Source organism: Danio rerio, chromosome 17 (assembly GCF_052040795.2).
Source record: "Danio rerio strain M-AB ecotype USA chromosome 17, GRCz13ab, whole genome shotgun sequence".
In the NCBI taxonomy this organism is placed as follows: domain Eukaryota; kingdom Metazoa; phylum Chordata; class Actinopteri; order Cypriniformes; family Danionidae; genus Danio; species Danio rerio.
The window spans coordinates 50712510-50732500 of NC_141037.1; the positions used below are offsets into that span (position 1 = coordinate 50712510).

The window sequence follows — 19991 nt, forward strand, 5'->3', positions numbered from 1 at the left end:
GCCGGTTAAGCTTTGAGCCTGTAAAAAAAAATCTGAAAACAGCGTTATGTCTAATTAGTGTTCAACCTTCCCCTGATTTCCCAGCCCAATACCACCCAAGTGCACAGTTCATACTTATTCATGTTGCATGTTTTACCGCAACTCAAGCAAAATGCCAGACTACTTAATGAGATCCCTGTTGCTTGTCATTACAAACACACTCTACTGATTATACACATGCTACTGCTTAAATTAAGGGGGAAAAAGTTTTATTGTCAAAGGAGGACGTTAAGATACTATAAAAGCCATAGTCTCCACTGAATATTTTTAAAGACATCATCAAATATTTGAAGAATATGATAACAATCTGGTTAATTTCAATAGTCCATTGCTACTCAGCGCAGTGCAAGTTTTCTATCTTTACCCAAAGGTTCTCGGTTTTGCTGCTAGGCTATTTGCTAATACTTGTTTCAATCCCATGATAGCTGGAGTTTCAGGAATGTTTCTGTTAACCTGTTGAATTGATTTGAATTTTAGCTTGCGTTACGTAAGCTAATGATCCAATCTTAGCTTAGACTTGATTCGATGGCCTGACTAGGTTGTCCATGCATTAGTGTCCACCAGGCAATAGCTCATACAGGATCATGCTAACTAGCTATAAATTCACCTCTTCATGTAGCATAGAAATATCCAGAAAAGTTTTCTGTAAAACTCTCAGTGAGTTGAAATTGTGTTGGCTTAGATTCACTGAATCTTGATTTTATTGACCTTATTCTTATTCAATGCCAATGTACGCTCGTTTTTGTGATTGTTTTAGAACTTCCGATTCAGTAGCCTATATGAGAAATGACTAGAAAATAAACCTCAAAAAATGTCAAACTACTTGCTCTACAAACAAGTGTCTGCATGATTATACAAGCAAAGCAGAATTATATAATAAGAAGATGTGAGTTTGCAACATCAAGTAGCATAACGACCTGTTTTTGACATTTAAAAATGAATGGAAGTGAATGAGACGGGAAGTCTTAAGTCAAGAAGATTCAAATGGCTGTGCCCGCTTGTACGCACAGAATAAGGTGAATAAGACGTGCACATTGTAACAGTTCAAGAAAGCTGTTTTGCTACTGATGGTTATTGTTTTAGGGAATGCATTTGTATACTTAGCATTTTGTTTTTAACTTTTAGCATGATAGCCTAGCACACATGCGATTGAGCAGGTGGAAATGGTTCATTACAGTGTTACTTAACAACAGGTGCTAACAGGACCATGCTAACTTCTCCTAGTCAGTGTTGCAAGATGTAGCTGATTTCGGGCCAAAAACTATCCAAAACATGCTGAAATGCAAAAATACCCACCCAGTCATCTGCAATTTCGAAAAGTGGGGGGGTTGTGACGGTCACAAAACCACTATAAAAGTGACAACACCCAAGCTTAAAGCCAGATATGTTCAGAAAAGTGTTCTGTAAAATTCTCATTGATTTGATATGTTATCGGTCGAGACCGACTGAATATTAATTCACTTATAATGTCTTAAGAAAAAAAATAGCTGTTTGTATGCTAACCATTTAGTGTTTACTCATAGCATGCTAGCCCAGCATACATTTGATTCAGCAGGTGGAAATTATTCATTACAGTGGTACTTAACAACAGGGGCTAACAGGACCATGTTAACTAGCCGTAGCTTGATGCAATATTAAACCAAGCCAGATATGTTTAGAAAAGTGGTCTGTAAAATTCTGATTGGGACTCACTGAATATTGATTTTGTAGGTTGTGCACATTTTAACACCTCTCAAAGGCTGCTTTGCTGCTTGTGATAGTTAAAGTTGTAAGAAAAAATAGCTGTTTGTATGCTAATCATTTAGTGTTTACTCATAGCATGCTAGCCCAGCATACATTCGATTCAGCAGGTGAAAATTATACAATATAGTGGTATTCACCAAGACCGACTAATGGGACCATGCTAACTAGAAATAATGTGATCCAATATTGATCTTAGCCAAAAATGCCCAGAAAGGTGGTCTGTAAAATTATCGTTTGGTTAAATGTTTTTTTCCAGTTTGGTTCATTGATGGTTTATGTTTATGTAAAAAAATTTCATGACACATGGATTTTGCTTGTTAGCATCTCTTCTTATCTGTTTACCCTACTGAAAAATAATTGTTAAAACGCTGGTTGGCTGGTTTTAGTTGGTAGACCATGCTGGTTTTAGAGAGGTTTTGGCCATGTCCAGGCTGGTTTCCAGCCATTTCCAGCCTGGTCTTAGCTGGTCAGGCCGGGAGATGATCAGCTAAAACCAGCTTGACCAGCCTATCCAGGCTGGGAGCCCAGCCAAAACCAGCTTTGTCCAGCTTAAACCAGGCAGGTCAAGCTGGTTTTAGCTAGATTTAGCTGGTCATTTTCCAGCCTGACCAGCTAAGACCAGGCTGAAAATGGCTGAAAAACCAGCCTGGAAATGGCCAAAAACTCTCTAAAACAAAGCTGGTCATCCAGCTAAAACCAGCCAACCAGCCTAAGCTGGTTTAAGCCTGTTTTTGTTTTGAAAGGTATTTAATTTAAGTAAGTTAAATGGTTTCTGATATTTATGTAAGCCAACAATTCGGTGTTAGCTCATATCACATCCCTGCTGAAAAATCCAGCTTAAACCAGCCTAGGCTGGTTGGCTGGTTTTAGCTGGTCGACCAGGCTGGTTTTAGAGGGGTTTTGGCCCCTTCCAGGCTAGTTTCCAGCCATTTCCAGCCTGGTCGTAGCTAGTCAGGCTGGGAGATGACCAGCTAAAACCAGCTTGACCAGCCTAGCCAAGCTGGGAGTCCAGCCAAAACCAGCTATATCCAGCTTAAACCAGGATGGTCAAGCTGGTTTTAGCTGGATTTGGCTGGTCATTTTCCAGCCTGACCAGCTAAGACCAGGCTGGAAATAGCTGGAAACCAGCCTGAAAATGGCCAAAACCCCTCTAAAACCAGCAGGGATAGCTTAACCTACATTCATTTTAACAGGAGTGGCTAACAGAATCATGCTAACTACCAAGTTTTTGCTGCATCTAGCCTGTAGAAATGTTCAGACAAACCTATAAAGCTTATCTCGGTGGGCTAAAGTTTATCCATTTAGGTTAACTGTATATTAATGTTTATTATAGAGATGTAAAGTGGTTTTCACAGTGCATTAAAGCAGTGAAGGTTTGCGGTAAAGAGGGGGTGGATAGGAATGGGAGACATGAGAGGGAGTTTATCTACTGTTTTTTTTTATTTGTTGAAAGCTACTCTGCATGCAGATTGTCTAAAATGGAGTGGATTACAGCCTGTAATCAGTTCATGACCTAGCATGTGAGACAGCCTGTTGCAAAGCGCTGAGAATCCCATTAGCACTATCTCTCCTTCTCTTTCTCTATTTCAGTATTAAGTTGCTTTTACAATAAACCAGCATTCTGAGAGTAGCACAAGAGGGCGCTCATAAAAGCTTATGCATAGGCCATTTATTAATAGAGATACTTTAGGTTATTTCTATAACCTATGGATTTCTATACTTGGGTTTTGTCTATAGCTGTGAGAATGTGTCACGTGCTATAAGCTGATAGCATTCCTTTTGTCAAACAGCACATCACTGCGCTTTGCAATGGTTATGATTATATTGCAGCGTGAAGGTCACAACTGAATATAGTAATCTTCTCATACACTGGTGGTTATGTGAAGCCATTTGAATAATGACATTATTCTTATGACCCAATCTATATTATCCTGTTTGGTTGGACCAACATCCATCTTTCTGACTGTGACAATGTGATCATTAGTCAATAAATAGTATTGACGTATTTATTGCAGTTAGGAAGCAACCTTAATGGCATAGATGGATGTTTATTTCATTCAGTCTCCTGCTTAAATCTACATAAGATTAATGGTTGACTAAGTTAAATTATTATGATTATCAAATTTTATATTCATATACAAAATTCACATTACAAAGACCTTGTTACAGTGTTTTTTCTTCCTGTCTCATTTCTAAAAAGTGATCAAAACCAAATCAAAAGATATAAAAATTACCTGTTTATGCATGTAAATATGTTACGTTGTGTGAATATCATATGAATATATAATTATATTTAGTTGACTTCCCAAATTTAACGTACAGTATAATTCCACTCAGTGGGTGACACAGTGGATCAGTGGGTAGCATTGTAGCCTCACAGCAAAAAGGTCACTGGTTTGAGTCCTGGCTGGGCCAGTTAGCATTTCTGTGTGGAGTTTGCATTTCCTTCCTATGTTGGCATGGGTTTCCTCCGGGGGCTTGCTGGTTCGAGTCCCGGCTGAGTCATTTGGCATTTCTGTGAGGAGTTTGCATGTTTTTCCCATGATTGCATGGATTTCGTCTGGGTACTTGCTGGTTCGAGTCCTGGCTGAGTTAGTTGGCATTTCTGTGTGGAGTTTGCATGTCCTTCCCATGTTTGCGTGGGTTTCCTCTGGGTGCTCCGGTTTCCCCTCTAGTCCAAAGACATGTGCTATAGGTGAATTTACAAACTAATTTGGCCAAAGTGTATGAGTGTGTGTGTGAAAGAGTGTGTATGGGTATTACCCAGTACTGGGTTGCGACTGGAAGGGCATCCACTTTGTAAAACATTTGCTGGAGTAGTTTGTGTTTTTTTCTGCTGTGGTGACCGAAGCCAAAGGAAATTTAATGGATAAATAAATTCCACGCAACTGACCCCGTACTGTCAGCTTAGCTTAATTTCTGTCCTCTACCCTTCCCTGATCACTTTATTTCTCTCTTACCCTCTCTTCATCACCTGCCCTGTTGTTCCAGGCCTTCTCTGATTAATCATGCGCAAATATTCCCAGCAGCCACCGGGGTTGTTTGTTGTGATAGCCTCCGAGTGAAAGAGTGCAAATAAATAAGCGTTAGGTGTCCTCCCCGCCAGACAGTGATTAATGGAGGCGAGCTGGAGCGGTAGGATGCTCTTGTTGTCTCCTTTCCATACCAGCAAGGCTTGGCCACCCTCTGTCGCAAAAACCTCTGTTTGTACCTAGTGGGCAAAGTGACCGTAATTTGTAATAGTCGGTTATACACAATTAGTTTCAGATCTGAAAAAGCTGAAACATCATAATCGCGCAAGCATAGTTCAAGGTGCTGGTCAAGAGCATGTCAGGTGTCTACTCAGACCTTGCGGTGTCAGTTAGTTTCACTGACTCCTTCCTAAATTGTTGTTGCATGTGTAGACAGGATTATCCACGCACTTGTCCTGTAATTAAATCCCTTTTCCTCAACACCCTTTTTGCGAAACCTGATGCTGCGGGTTGCCTACCTGTAGAACAAATCCCAGCAGTGCAGAGAGAAGAGGTTGAGAGATGTATCACGGCTGAGATGAAAGTTGATGGTAATCTTTGTAAACAAGGAGAGAGAGAGTGTGTGCGAGTGAGACGCGAGACTAGGTTATCTGTCATTTTTCTCCTAAAATGGAATTGATCTTTCTTAAATGTTAGCTCGCTGTGCTTTTACACAAACTCTGGAAGAGCAACCAGGCTACACCTCTCATGAATAAAAAAGAGAACGTCTTCAAAAAGAACATGACAACCCCATTACTATCTTCATTTCGTGGCTTTCCAGAGCTTTACCCCAGGGGCTCGGGATTGAACGCTGAAACTCATTAAATAACAACAAAAAAAGAGAAGCCTGGCCACATTTATGGCTTCTGTTCTGCCTTCCCACCGAGGCTAAGCCACAACAAGCCAAGCCTGGATTAGCTGCACATCCTGTCTGTTCAGGGATGCTATTGAGGGGGTAATTTAGGAACAGCGAAACGACAACAATGCTTCTCTCTTTCTCTTGTTTGCCTCCCCTCTTCAAAATGCTTTAGCTGCCTTTTTTTGATGCACTGTAAACAGAATCACTTTGCTGTTGGTATTATTGGAGGTTGCTTGCTTTGACTTTGTGAACCTGTTTGCTAGTACTTTTTTATCTTTATTTGACTGTTTTATGAGCACGGGAAGCAGGAAATGTAGAGTTAGCACCAAACCGCTAGCCAAGCACGCTAGTGAATGCGCAGTAGGCCACAAACCTACAGCAAACACTTGATAAATAGAAATGTTTGCTAAATAGAGAGGTTTGGACATACTTGACTGACTTTCTCATGATCGTAGAAACGCTCTGCAACTAGACGTCTTTGTTTTGCTGTATTTAAAGTGATAGTACACCCAAAATTTTAATTGTGCCATTATTTACTTCTTTTGAGGTCCAAAGAAGATGGGAAAAACCCATTAAAAGGTTTAAACTCACACAAGTCAGGATACATGACAAGTTTTTTTTTTTTTTGGGTGCTATCTCTGTCACTTAAGCACAGTTTATGCCTTTCCAATATGTTCTTAGAAGAGCATGTTTGGATTTGATGACCTAACGATTCAATGGAAATTTGGATTTGGACACTTGTACGTGTATTATTGGTCTGAGAAATATCCAATATGGCTGTGTACAAACAATTGTCAGACGTGGTTGATGCCAAGTAGATATAAAGTGGTCTAAAATGTAGTGAACTTGTCTAAAGCTTATAAAGAACATAGGCTTATTCTGAAAACATTGCCCTATATGCGTTTCTTAAGATTGCACATTATGTAGCCAGAGCTATGCCTGCATTTCATCTTTCTAATGAACGTATGACGCCGTTTCTTTTCTCGCTAACCAGCTGACCGTTTACCTGCATGTGGACAGCTTTCCCGCTGTTACTAGTTTGTTCAGTTAGTTGCCATGTATGTTGGTGGACTTGAGATGCAGAGCAGAGTTGACCTCGGTGCAAAGGTTCAAGTCTGGTTAAGAACAGTTCCAGAAAGCGAGTAGGAGAAAGCAAAAAATAAAACAAGTCAACAACAGAGTGAAAATGTGGTAAAATCTGAAAACCAGTTTTTTTTTCTACATTGCTTTTCAAAACACAGTAAAAACAGAGTAAGTGGGTCAATAGGTGCTTTTTAAAATGCTATTGGTTGGGTTTAGGGAAGGGGCAGGGTGGTGGGATTGGTCTGTTGGTCAGTCAGTCAGTCAGCGAGTTAGTCCACAGCGGCCCCTAGTGGATTTGCAAAACAAAAACTTTAAAAAATGTAGCTCCTGGGATGTGTTTTGCTCTCTCCAGAAATGTATATAGGGGTACGTAATCAGAATGAGCCTGGGTTGCTTATAAAGTTTGTTAAAAGAGACATGTCTACCACAGTAGACCACTTAAGATCAGCTTACTAAAAATGGATGTGAATGCCATGTGAAAGCAGGTCTTGGCTGGTCTTTCCTGGTCTACTTACTTAATGTTTTAGCTCGACCAGATGAAACCGTCTAGAAAAGCAGTCTGAACACCCTGGGAGACCAATGAAGATGAGAAAACTGGGTTACAGTAAGTTGGTTTGAGACATACAGTATAGCACATATACAGTGGCTCAGTGGGTAGCACTTTTGCCTCACAGCAAGAAGGTCACTGGTTTGAACCCTGGCTGGGTCAGTTGGCATTTCAGTGTGAAGTTTGTATGTTCTCCCCATGTTAGCGTAGTTGGTGGTTCATTCCACTGTGGCGACCCCTGATTAGTAAAGAGACTAAGTTGAAAAGAAAATGAATGAATGAAGGTCGTTTACTCTAGGAAAAAATCTGCTGTGTTTAATCGTCTGGTAAACATCTTTAAAAGGCTTTTTGAATGAAAATGATATCGTCTATTTAACATCATGTCTCTATATATGTCTATTTAACATCAGAACATTGATGTTTAATAGATGTTTGAGCAAATGCTCTGATAAATATGTTTTCCAGATGTAAAAGTAGGGTTTCACCAAGTAGGACATGTTCCTGATTTAACATCTCAAATCACATTTCAATCAGCCAATCTGGATTAAGGAATAAGTTTACAGTGTATGTTAAGTGTAGGCTTACGGTTAGGGTTTTGTGCTTCTACATTGTTGTTATCCAACTATTAATTTCCTCTAGTTTTGGGAATAATTGACAGCTAGGGTTAGATTTAGGGGTAGGGATGTTCAAACAGAAATTATGTTTCAGAATCAACATAGATGCTAATCATATCTCTCCTTACAATATCATGCAAACACAAACATCAAATATACGTCTCCACAATGTATGTATGCTATCCAGGTCCAGGACTGGACTCTAGTGCTGCTCCTGGATAGCACACATACATCATGGAGGTCCAGTTTTCATGCACGTTTGCCTAAAATACTAAAGGTTTAAATAATTTAACTTGTTCAGCTGTTTTTAATTGGAGTTGGAGTTGTTATTTTTCAAGATAGTTGCCCTCCAGGAGCAGCACCTCTGGTTTAGGTACTGTAGCCGTGCATGGGAACTCTTTTAGTGCTGTTTAAAAAAATAATCAAATGATTCACTTCATGAAGTTTGCTTGAGTTTTAAGAGCTCATTATTGGATTGTAGGTTTTAAGGAAATTTGAGACTTTCACACAGCTAGCTGGTGTATAAATTTGCACTTTTAAATCCAAAAAGTTCACGCAATTACTTTGTGTTAAAGGGATAAATGGATTAACATGCAAATATAAACATACAGTCAGCATTTCCCAACACAGCAATTCCTGGGGATTTTCTTGTCCCTTTTTTTCATTTTAATTAGAGCGTTTTCCATTTAGACTCTGACTGCTTCATTTATTTGGGCCTGGCTGGGGATTTCCACTCTGGGTCTGCTGAGGGAGCGAGACAATCCCTAGCTGAGCAGGCCCGGCTCGGGCGATCATTTTTCAGCGTGCTACTCTCCGGCTCAAAATGATTTACCTCTGTTCAGACAGCCGCTGACTGGCTCCCAGCCAAAACACAAAGACCAGACTGATCACTTGAACACTCTCGCGATCTACCTTTTAGATGACTCTCTCTCTTTCTGGATATGTTCTGTCTCTCCGCACTCTCGGGAGGTCCTCACCCTCTTTCTTTTTTTAATTTCCATCTCATTTTCTGATTTTTGGCTCTCTGGTTTTTCACCCCTGTGTCTCATCCTGAACCTCCCCCCTCCTGTCTCTCCGTATATTACTGTCTCTCGCTCTCCACACATTTGATGCAATTTTATGCTTTTTATTCTCCCTCCACCTTGTCCTTTGTCCCTACTTTTCTTGATTTCGTGCTCTCTGTGTTCTCATTTACGCCTCTTTGAATCTTTCGATTTTGGATTTTGTATATTCTACAAATTTTTGCAATAGTATTGGCTTGTATTCTGTTTTTTTTTTTTCGAATCATAGATTTTATTAGATATAGAATAAAATCAGTTTTATATTCTGGAATTACAATACAAAAAATTAACATTTATTGACACAATATTTTTGGTTGTTATGTTAATTATTGTCAACTTGTTTTTTTATTTTATTTTTTTCACTAGCTCATAGACATGAAAACCCACCTAATAAGGAAATTTCAGAAAGTTATTGCAACCTTTTATATGTACATTAACTCACCGGCCACTTTATTAGGTACACTTTACTGGTACGGGTTGGACCTTCTTTTGCCTTAAGAACTGCCTAAATCCTTCATGGCTTAGATCTAACAAGCTACTTGAAATATTCCTTGGAGATTTTGGTCCATACTGACATGATAGCATCATGCAGTTGCTGCAGATTTGTCGGCTGCACATCCATGATTCGAAGCTCCTGTTCCACCACATCCCAAAGGTGCTCTATTGGTTTGAGATCTGGGGATTGTGGAGGCCATTTGAGAACAGTGATCTTAGGCCCCGTTTACACTAATGCGTTTTAGTTTGAAAACGCATAAGTTTTGCTGCGGTTACACCATCCGTCCACACTACGCCGGAGTTTTCGAGCGCCAAAAACTGAGTGTTTTGGAAACGCTGGAAAGGCCATTTTCATTCTAAAATGCTGCTGCTCTGTCTCAGTGTGGATGGGGGAAAACGGAGACATCTGAAAATGGAGGCGGGGCTGCTGAGATTCGCTACCTGATTGGGGCTTTTGTGTCAATGCATATCCTTCCTTTATTCATCAAGCCCCTATCACATGACTATACACATGGCTTTAACGCTACCGGAAGACAGCAGACCAGCCTTAACTGTAAACAACAACACGGACACAGAAATGGGAGCGTTGTTGCACTATTGTCTGTTTTAGCGGCCATTGTGCAGTTATTCATTTGTTATGTTTAGTAAAAACTCGACCTCATCGTCTGTCCACAAAAACACCTCTCTTGCTTTCTTTGTCATCGCGTTCATTGTTCAACCAGCGTTTGTTGACTAACAATAACCAGATGCCGAGCGAGACACATGCTTCCTGTTAATACTAGAAAAACGTATATCACGTGACCATTCGCGCACTCGTGACGTAGTGTGGACAGAGACATGTTCAGAAACGCTAGGTGAAACGCTATTGTGGACGCGGATCATTTTTTGATCTAAAACACCGTTTTAAAACTAAAACGCACTAGTGTAAACGGGGCCTTACTGTCATTATCAAGAAACTGCTCTGAGATTTTTTCACACGTTATGACATGGGACGTTATCCTGCTGGAAGTAGCCATCAGAAGATGGATACACTGTGGTCATAAAGGGATGAACATGTTCAATAACAATGCTCAATTGGTATTAAAAGGCCTAAAATGTGCCAAGAAAATATCCCTCACACCAATAAATCACCACCACCAGTCTGAACCGTGGATACAAGGCAGAATGAATCCATGCTTCCATGTTTGTGACACCAAATTCTGACCTTATGATCGAAATGTCGCAGCAAAAATTGAGACTTATCAGACCTGGCAATGTTTTTCCAATCTTCTGTTATCCAATTTTAGTGAGTCTGTTTGAATTGTAGCCTCAGTTTCCTCTACTTGGAGGAGTGGCACCTGGTGTGGTCTTCTGCTGCTGTAGCCCATCTGCTTAAAGGTTCGACAAGTTGTGCATTCAGAAATGCTCTTCTGCATCCCTCAGTTGTAACAAGTGGTTCTTTGAGTTAAATAAATCAAGTAATGTAAAAAAATAAAGTAATATATAATAATGATAATCAATATAAATGTTTTAAAGCATACGTCACAATGATCTCATTTGCATTATTGCAATATGTAACACAGCATCCAATAATTTAACACATTTAACATTCCACATATTCCGTATAATAAACCACACACTATACTTTGATGAGGCTATATTTTACAGTAGTAGCACAAGGAACAGCCAAAGCTGCCCTGTGGTGATTTCTGTATTGACATAATGCTCCAATTTTACAGATATCACCCAGCATGCTTTCATGTATGCTGTTTTAATGAGGGATAATGTTACAGAGTGGCTGACGCCTCAGGTCATAAGTGCTTAAAGGAAGCGTTTTAGTAATGGACGTTGAGAACAGCACCCTCTCCCTCTGCCTACAACAAAAGAACATCCATAAAGTCTATCTGATTGAATGATATTTGTTTTATTTTTACACAATGTTACTTTTATGCTTGCTACCCGCTGTACACTTACTTTTTGGCCCTAAAGCATAATGTGACAGAAAAAAAGAGTCAGTCAGAGCGCAGCTGTGAATTAACACCACTTTCAAGATTTTCCCATACACTTTCTGTCTTTCCTTCTGTCACAACACTGTTTCTTTCTTCTGTGGGAAAGATATTTTAGTCTTCTGGTTACTGTACATTCAACTCAAGGCATATGTCTCTGGTTATTTAGGGAAATCCTGTATCCATGTCTTATGTTGCATCTGTGTGTTCTTATTATAGCTAGGAGAAACATTTAAACTGTGAAAATTGAATATTAAGCGAATATAATAAAATATACAAACACAGGCTTATTGGCAATATGTGCTTCAGCCTACATTTTTGTGAAACCGCAAAAATGTACTTCAGCTACTTTTGTTCCTATTTACATTAATAATATTTACAGGGACATATTATCCAAAAATAAAGGAATGTTTCTCGTAGTTCTTTGCACAACACCAAATAAATACCACAAAACAACTTAACAATGCCTGATTTGTAGGATGTATACTTAAAATATACGACAAAACATACCCTAAGTTATGTATTTCAGATTTGCAAAAACGTAAAGAGCGCCCTCTACTGAATTTGTGATCTGAAACGTGCAACAAAGTGTACCCGGAGCAACGTATTATACATTTTTCAAAAATGTAGGCTGATTTACAATGTGCCTATTTTGAAATAGAAACAAGTTGGGAGGTAAATGAAAGAAAGATGGCAAATGTGTTGATTTTTGCCCATTACTTTGCCCAGCATGCAAACATGTTAACCTGCGTTCTTAGCAGAAGTAAATGACATGACGCCGACATGATAAATGAAATAAGTGCTGTCTAGTTTTTAATCAAGATTAATTAATTAATTGTGATTAATCAAATCTAATAAAATATGTTTCTGTAATTTAAAATCCTCTAGGGTAGCGGTTCCCAAACTTTGGTGCGTGCACCCCTAGGGTGCAGAAGAGAATGTTTGTAATGACGGATTTATTTTTTTTTCTTTTATGCATTTATCTTGGGTAAACATCATATTTTTGAGAGAAAAAAAAATCACTGAGAAAAAGAGAAAAAAAAAACAGATTGTAATTTACAACCTAGGCATACTAACTCATCTCACAGTTTCACGTCAGCTACACATTAGCCCCGCCCTTTCCCATTAGGCGTTAAGTAATAGTACATTTGTCATTTTTTTTACTGCTTACTTTATTCAACAAAATAGACACCTGGTTAAAAACTAGCACTTTAAAGAAATCAATTGAGAGTAGGGATAAACCATCTACATCAGCCTCTTCTACATAGATGTGCAGCGGCCTAGGATATATGAACGAACAAGGTGAAGAGGCGCTGAGAGAACAGAGAATTTCAGCAGAGATGTACTAAGGATGAGAATTAGGCCTACGCAAGAGAGTGAGAAAATGTCAAGTAAGATATGCAAATATAGCAACAGTTATATTGGTTTTGGGTTTACATGGATTGGAGATGCAAAAATCCAAATCCGCATTGTGTAGTCTGTGGTAAGGTTTTAGCTAATAGCAGTCTTAAGCCCTCAAATATCGTCCGACACTCACAAACAAGACACAGCCACTTACAAGACATGCCTGTAAGGTTTTTTCCAAGGAAAAATGGAGGAACTGCAGAAGAAGAAAAAGGGAGGCACAAAGGAACAGTAGCTTCCATCCAAAAAGTTGAACCATCGGTTTTCTAGGTACACTGCAGCATCCACCAAGAAGCTCTAGCGATGAAAAACATGCCAGATTAACTTTTGTCTATACGTAATGACACTGTGAAAATTGTAAACTTTTCAATTTTTATTTTAATTGCGTATACAGAAAATATGTGTATTTTGTATTTTAGTTGTAAATATGGAGTTTAATCGGAAAAAGGAGTGCTTGACAGGTGTTAAATATTAGAAAGGGGTGCACACAGCAAATTTTGGGAACCACTGCTCTAGGGGTTTTAAAGAAACATTTAATAACACATTCCTCATAATACTAGTAACATGTTGGCATCACTTTCCAGAAATAATCAGATATTTAGTTTTTTTTTTTTTTTTGTCACTTTATTTTAACATACAATTCTCAATATTAACAAACCACTCCCTTTTAGCTCAATAAATTACTAATTTCCTGATTATTAATAGTTGTAGTTGACTTTAGCTATTGCGTGTGAATTAGGGATGTAGAATAAGATCAGTAAACAGCCAATATTTTAATATGCAGCTAATTAGCCAATTAATTGTGGGAATTGGTACTTAAACTCTAAAATTTTATTATTTTTTCATAGTATTTTCAAGTTTTTTTTTTTCAGAATATGATTATTGTGTGGCTAAGAAGAAGAGCAACAACAACAAATAAAACATTTTTTTTATCTATTCTCTCTTTTTTTGCAATAAAGTAAGATATTCTTTTTAAGAGTATTGCCTTACTGTAAACCGTTGCAATATCTTGATGGATGGATGCTGAAAGCTCTCTCTCTCTGAGACGTATGCAGTTTCCTCTCAGCCTTTTGACCTGACTACTACTGTAAATCTTGTTTCAGGCCAGTGGCTGTGGGTATAAGAGGATGACATCATCTTTCTTTGCCCACGAAGTGATGTCATAATGCTTTAATCAGGGGAAGAGGTTAAACAGTGATTGGCAGATTACTTGATTCAGCAAGTAATTAGGTACTTAATGTTCCTTTATTGATACATTTTTTGGCTCTGATTTTGAAAAACAAATTAATCCAAACTAATAAATAGTTTGTTTCTCATTGGACATTTAAATTTTATGTCAAAACATATATATTTTTAATTAATCTTATTTTTTCACTGCCTAAAATACTTAACCTGTTTTTTGATTGATATGAAAAAAAAAGTTTCAAAACTATAATCTTCAATGACCTCAGACCAGACGTCAACCTGATTTCACCAAGTAGGACATTTTCCTGGATTTACAGTAATGTCAGCCTGATCTCACGAGAAAACGTAAGTATTTTACATTTTGTCAGTTAAGTGGCTAATTTGTATGAATTTGTACGAGTTCAGTCAAATGAAATGGTACGATTTTAAAAAGGAGGCGTGGCACCTAACCCCACCCCTAACCCCAACCGTCATTAGGGGATGAGCAAATCGTACTAAATTGTACAAATTAGATCGTACGAATTCATACGAATTAGCCACTGAATAAAAAAGTTACGAATTGCCGTGAGATTGTGTTGTCTAAGTTGATCCTGAAACAACATTCCAATAAGCCAATCAAAATTAATGGATATGTTTACTGTTTATGTTAAGTTTAGGCTTTAGGTTTATGCACCTCTACATGATTGTTATCTAACTAATATTGCCTGCAGATTTTGTGAATATTTTATAGGTTTATGGATGGATTTAGGGATAAGAAATAGGTATGGATTACATTTTCGACAAAAAATGATGTTCTAGGATCAACATAGATGTTCAGGATTGCATGATACTTACTAAATCATGATGTGCGACTCCAGAGGAAGCTATATATAAGCTATATATTTTATATATAACACAAATGAAATAAAAATAATAAACAAATTCATACAATTTAAGGTAAAAAAAACTAGCAGCTGTGGTTGCAAGAACTTTACAGTAAAAAAGTTTAAAAATAAATTACATGAATAAATAATAAATAAATAAATTAACATATTTGAAAAAAAAAAAAAAAAAAACTAAAAATAACCTAATTAATGTCCACAGAAAAAAACACATTCAAATATAATAGAAATAAGGGAATTCTGGGAAAGTAAATTTACATTTATTTTTACCGTAAATTATCGTGAAATTATTGTTAACCATGTTACATATTTTTACAGTAACATTTTACAGTTATTTTAACCATTGAAATTACTGTCATTTTTTACACTGAATGTTTTTTGTTGGTTTGTTGGCCGAAACATGATCAAACTACATCCGTTTACCATAATCAACCTGCCGATCTTACCGTGATGGATGACGGTTGGAGATACAGATATAGAAGCATTAGTAATGACGTCTGATTTCCCCCACAGTGATCCATAGTGTCCGGAGCTTTGTTATCCAGTGTCAAGAGAAAGAAAAAAGACCTTGTTACTATAAAGGAAAATGTCAGGAATGGTAAATAGGGGCAACATGGCAATTAGCTACAAAGGCTATCTGGATGAAGAGAAAAAGAAAAAATAAATAGGCAGAAGCCCTTTCAAACAAGCTAATGGCTCAACAGGCTAATGACTCATCAGCTTGAGGAATTTCTCTTTCTAATTTGACAAAAGCTGAAAGGCAGAGAAGGCAGCCTGCAAAGATTATTGACAACAAGCCAAATGGTTTGGCTCTCACAACTGCAGATAAGCAAGCCAGGCATAATACGTGCATTGGTTCACACATCCACACGCGCTCAAAATCCCCTCCATCAGCCCCCAGTGCTGTGTACACACACACTCAAGTCCATTCTAATCACAACAAAAGCTCAAAGCACCTTTTATATCAACTGACAGCCACGTATCCCATTTACTTGAGGTGTTTGTATATGTTTTCCATGCAATTTGTGAAGGAGCACTGGAAAAACCGATTGCTCTTGGCTTTTACTGAGACTTCATAGACAAACTATTAGAAACAAATGTTTGTGGATCAGTAGCTGTTGGGTGGAAAAATATGCATGCTGCCCATCATCAGATTATTTATATGTAATATGAATATGTATACAGTCATTTATTTACTTGCTTACTTATTAATTTGTTAAAAAAAATAATAATATGTACTATTATTATTATTATTATTATTATTATTATTATTATTATTATTATTATTATTTAATGAATAGTCATGAAAACATATTTTATATTACTTTATTAAAATAAGCAAACAATTTATTTTATTGTCTTCATTATGTATATGCATATATATATATATATATATATATATATATATATATATATATATATATATATATATATATATATATATATATATATATTATGTATGTATTTATTATGTAGTTATTTATTTGTGTATTGTATTTTTAAAATATGTATTTAATGCAGTTAATAAATTTAAATTCTGTAATTTACATTAAATATTTTGATAATATACATCTAATACTCAACCCTTATTATCATATTTCTCTGCTATAATTGTACTTCCTGGGGACCAATGTAACTGCAATGTTTTTTCTGTAATCCTATCTTTCTCTGTCCAAATCCTCAAGCTTAGTCTAGATAGCACAGCATTATCCCTCATCATATCACCCATTACTGTTGTCTGTCTATTTATTTATTTATTTAAAATGTATTTAAACACATTTTAATTTTACTTCATTTATTTAAATTAAGGAAAAAAAAATACATTAAACGCTACTACTACTACTACTATGAATACTAATACTAATAGTACCACTACTTATACTGTTAATATTAATAATGATGATGACAATAATAATAATAATAATAATAATAATAATAATAATAATAATAATAATAATAATAATAATAATAATAATAATAATAATAATAATAATAATTCAGTTTGTAAGTTTATAAACAATATAGTATTGTGTTATTAGTAGCAATGCAAAATATATCGTCTTACCATCGATATTGCAGTGTGTGTACCTGCAATAGTCAAAGAGCAAAGATGTTGGATAGGGATTATACAGTATTTGACCAGGAGCCACAGTTCAGAATGCAGTCAAGCCAGAGTCATTGGAGATATTTACCATAATGGAGCCAATGGTTATTATTGACATTTTTAAAAGGCATGCGATTGTATGACCATCAAGAGAGTTCAAAGCATTTATGCACTAGGAATTGTACTGTTTGAAACTTTGATACAAGTTTAATTGAATTGTTTATGCTATGTAGTACTAAATAGAATGATTTAAGCCATCTCGTGAAATTGTATTGAAATTGACATGTTTATAACAAAACATGTCTGATGTCTGATTTTTACAATATCGTGCCGCCCTAGTCATTAGAGGGGTTTTATTTAGAACACAATGCTAAATATATAATGTATGTTTCCATACATGCAATTGAGTGTATATGTGAAAAGCATTTATTTATTTATTTATTTATTTATTTATTTATTTATTTATTTATTTATTTATTTATTTATTTATTTATTTATTTATTTATTTATTTATTTATTAATTAATTTATTTATTTAGTTAATTGGTGAGTCAGTCGGTCAGTCAATTAGTTAGATTTATTTATTTATTTATTTATTAGTTAGTTTGTTTGTTTGTTTAGGTATTTAGTTCATTAGTGAGTCAGTCAGTCAGTAAATTAATTAGATTTATTTATTTATTTATTTATTTATTTATTTATTTGTTTATTTATTATTATTATTATTATTATTATTATTATTATTATTATTATTATTATTATTATTATTATTATTATTATTATTATTATTTTTGACAAATAATATCTTCCCAGCAAGCGAATATCCTGTTTAAAATGTTCATTTCAGCCATTTCCTCCATTTTCCTAGGGTGCTTTGATTGTGCCCGTCTCTAGACTGGCAGTGTTGATATGTAGGGCAGTGTGTTAGTAGTGTGAGCCGAGCTGCAGGCCGATGGAAAATGAGCCTCTCACAAACACACTCTCCCTCTCTTCTCCTCTTTTCTCTCAGTCTCTGTCTCAGTCCTGCTTCTCAGCTCAAATTAGCAGTTTAGGGAATAGATCTCTCTCACATAAAGAGCTTAGACTTGTTCCAGCTGCTGCTTTCCCTCCCCATCGTGCCCTTACCCACAGGCCAAGGGCATTTCTGAACAGCCCGTGCGTCTGGAATATGATTTTAAGTAGAGACGATGCGGATAAAAACACCTTGCTTTTTGGCCTATATACTGTAGAATGTAAAGACAACATCCAAAATATATTATACTATTGAAAAAAATAGCTTAAAGGGGCTAATAATTTTGAAAAATAAATAAATAAATAAAAACTGCTTTTATTTTAGCCAAAATAACACAAGCAAGAAAAAAAAATATAAAAAATACTATTATCAGACATACTGTTAAAATTTCCTTGCTCTATTAAAAATCATTTGTAAAATAATAATAATAAAAAAATCTAAGTGGGCTATGTTTATATTTACATTAATTTGTGTGGATGAATACAACATTTAAACAATAAAAAAATAAATAAAAACGCTTTTCTTACCAAGTATTCTTGTCTTGTTTCTAGTCCAAATATCAATCGATTCTTAAATCAAGAAGCATTTTTAGACAAGTAACAAATATGGTTTGGATTTTAGTAATAATATGTTATTGAGTTTTTCTTTAGAACAAACTAAATTTTCTGCAAATGGGGTAAGGAAAAAAAGCTTATTTCAACCCCAAAACAAGATTATTTTACATGCACCATTGGAAGATTTTTTACACTGTAAAAAAAGAAACACATAATTTTACGGTTTATTTTCAGCTGGGGTGCTGAAAAAAAAAAAAGTTAAATAACGGCAGTTAAATTACAGAAGTTTACCGTAAAATAACGGATATTAAATTACAGAAATTTACCAGAAATTAAAATTTAAGGAAATAAACCATAAAATTCTGTTTTTTTTTTTTTGTTTTTTTTTTGTTTTTTGCAGTGTAGCTTGTTTTAAAGAAAAACTTACCTAATTTTGACATTATTTCTGAAAACACAACAAAAACATGTCTAGAAAATATTCCTTTATCTAAGGATTATCAGATATTTAGACTAGAAACTGTTTTTTTTTTCAGTGTCGTCTATACAAAAATGTAAAAAGTAAAAAAAATTTTCTGGCTATAAGCAGTGATTTCTGAAATATAGAGCGATAAAAAAGGATTCCCTGAATCCTCTCTGCTAAATCATTTTAGATTTTTTTAAATCATTGACTCTAAAATGACAAAACAGCATTTTTTAACACAACTTTATGAATTATAATAATTTTGATGCTAAAACACACACATTTGTGCATATTTAACAAAGTAGCCTCTAATTCCATGCCTAACATTTTAGAAAACATTAACCCTTTATTTTGATGGTCCAGTTGAGTAGTGGTAGACTGTTTGCTTCTTATCTGTTGTTACTGCTCCTTCAACAGACATTTAACTGACTATAAGAAACTTTGGAAGTACATGTCAACTTGCACTAACCCTAAATCCAATCCCAACCTAGCAGTCTACTTATAATCTAATGAGAATTAGTTGGCATGTAGATGCAGCAAACGGATCATCAAAATGAAGTGTGAACTAGAAAATTTGTTTTGCGATTATTGATATAATCAGTCAAACAGGGATGGTGACAATTATTACACATATTTCCGTACCTTTCCCAGTACTGGGTTGACGTCGGAAGGGCATTAGCTGTGTAAAACAGATTCTGGATAAGTTGGCGGTTCATTCCACTGTGGCAACCCCTGATTCATAATGGGACTAATCCGAAAGAAGATGAATGAATGGATATTTTTGTACCCTGCTCTGTTGCAGTGTCCTACCATGAAGAGATGATCGCCCAAAGATGTTTGATTTTCTGTACACCTGAGCATACACAACACTAAGCCACACCTAGCATGTTATGAGCTAAGTTCGCGTTTGCGATAATTAATGGCTACATCCCACCCGTCAGAGCAATTATGTTTGTCA

At 36.0% G+C, this 19991-nt stretch overlaps 1 protein-coding gene and 1 long non-coding RNA gene across 4 annotated transcripts in view; one reads left to right on the plus strand and one right to left on the minus strand.

Moving 5' to 3' along the window:
• The window catches only part of kif26ab (kinesin family member 26Ab), a 174298-nt gene that overhangs the window by 107436 nt on the left and 46871 nt on the right, over positions 1-19991 (plus strand). The window lies entirely within an intron of this gene.
• Positions 8953-13930, minus strand: LOC147833188 (uncharacterized). Its single transcript, XR_015513815.1, has 2 exons — positions 10020-13930; positions 8953-9967 (listed from the first exon to the last, which is right to left on the minus strand). It is a non-coding gene; the product is annotated as an uncharacterized LOC147833188 (long non-coding RNA).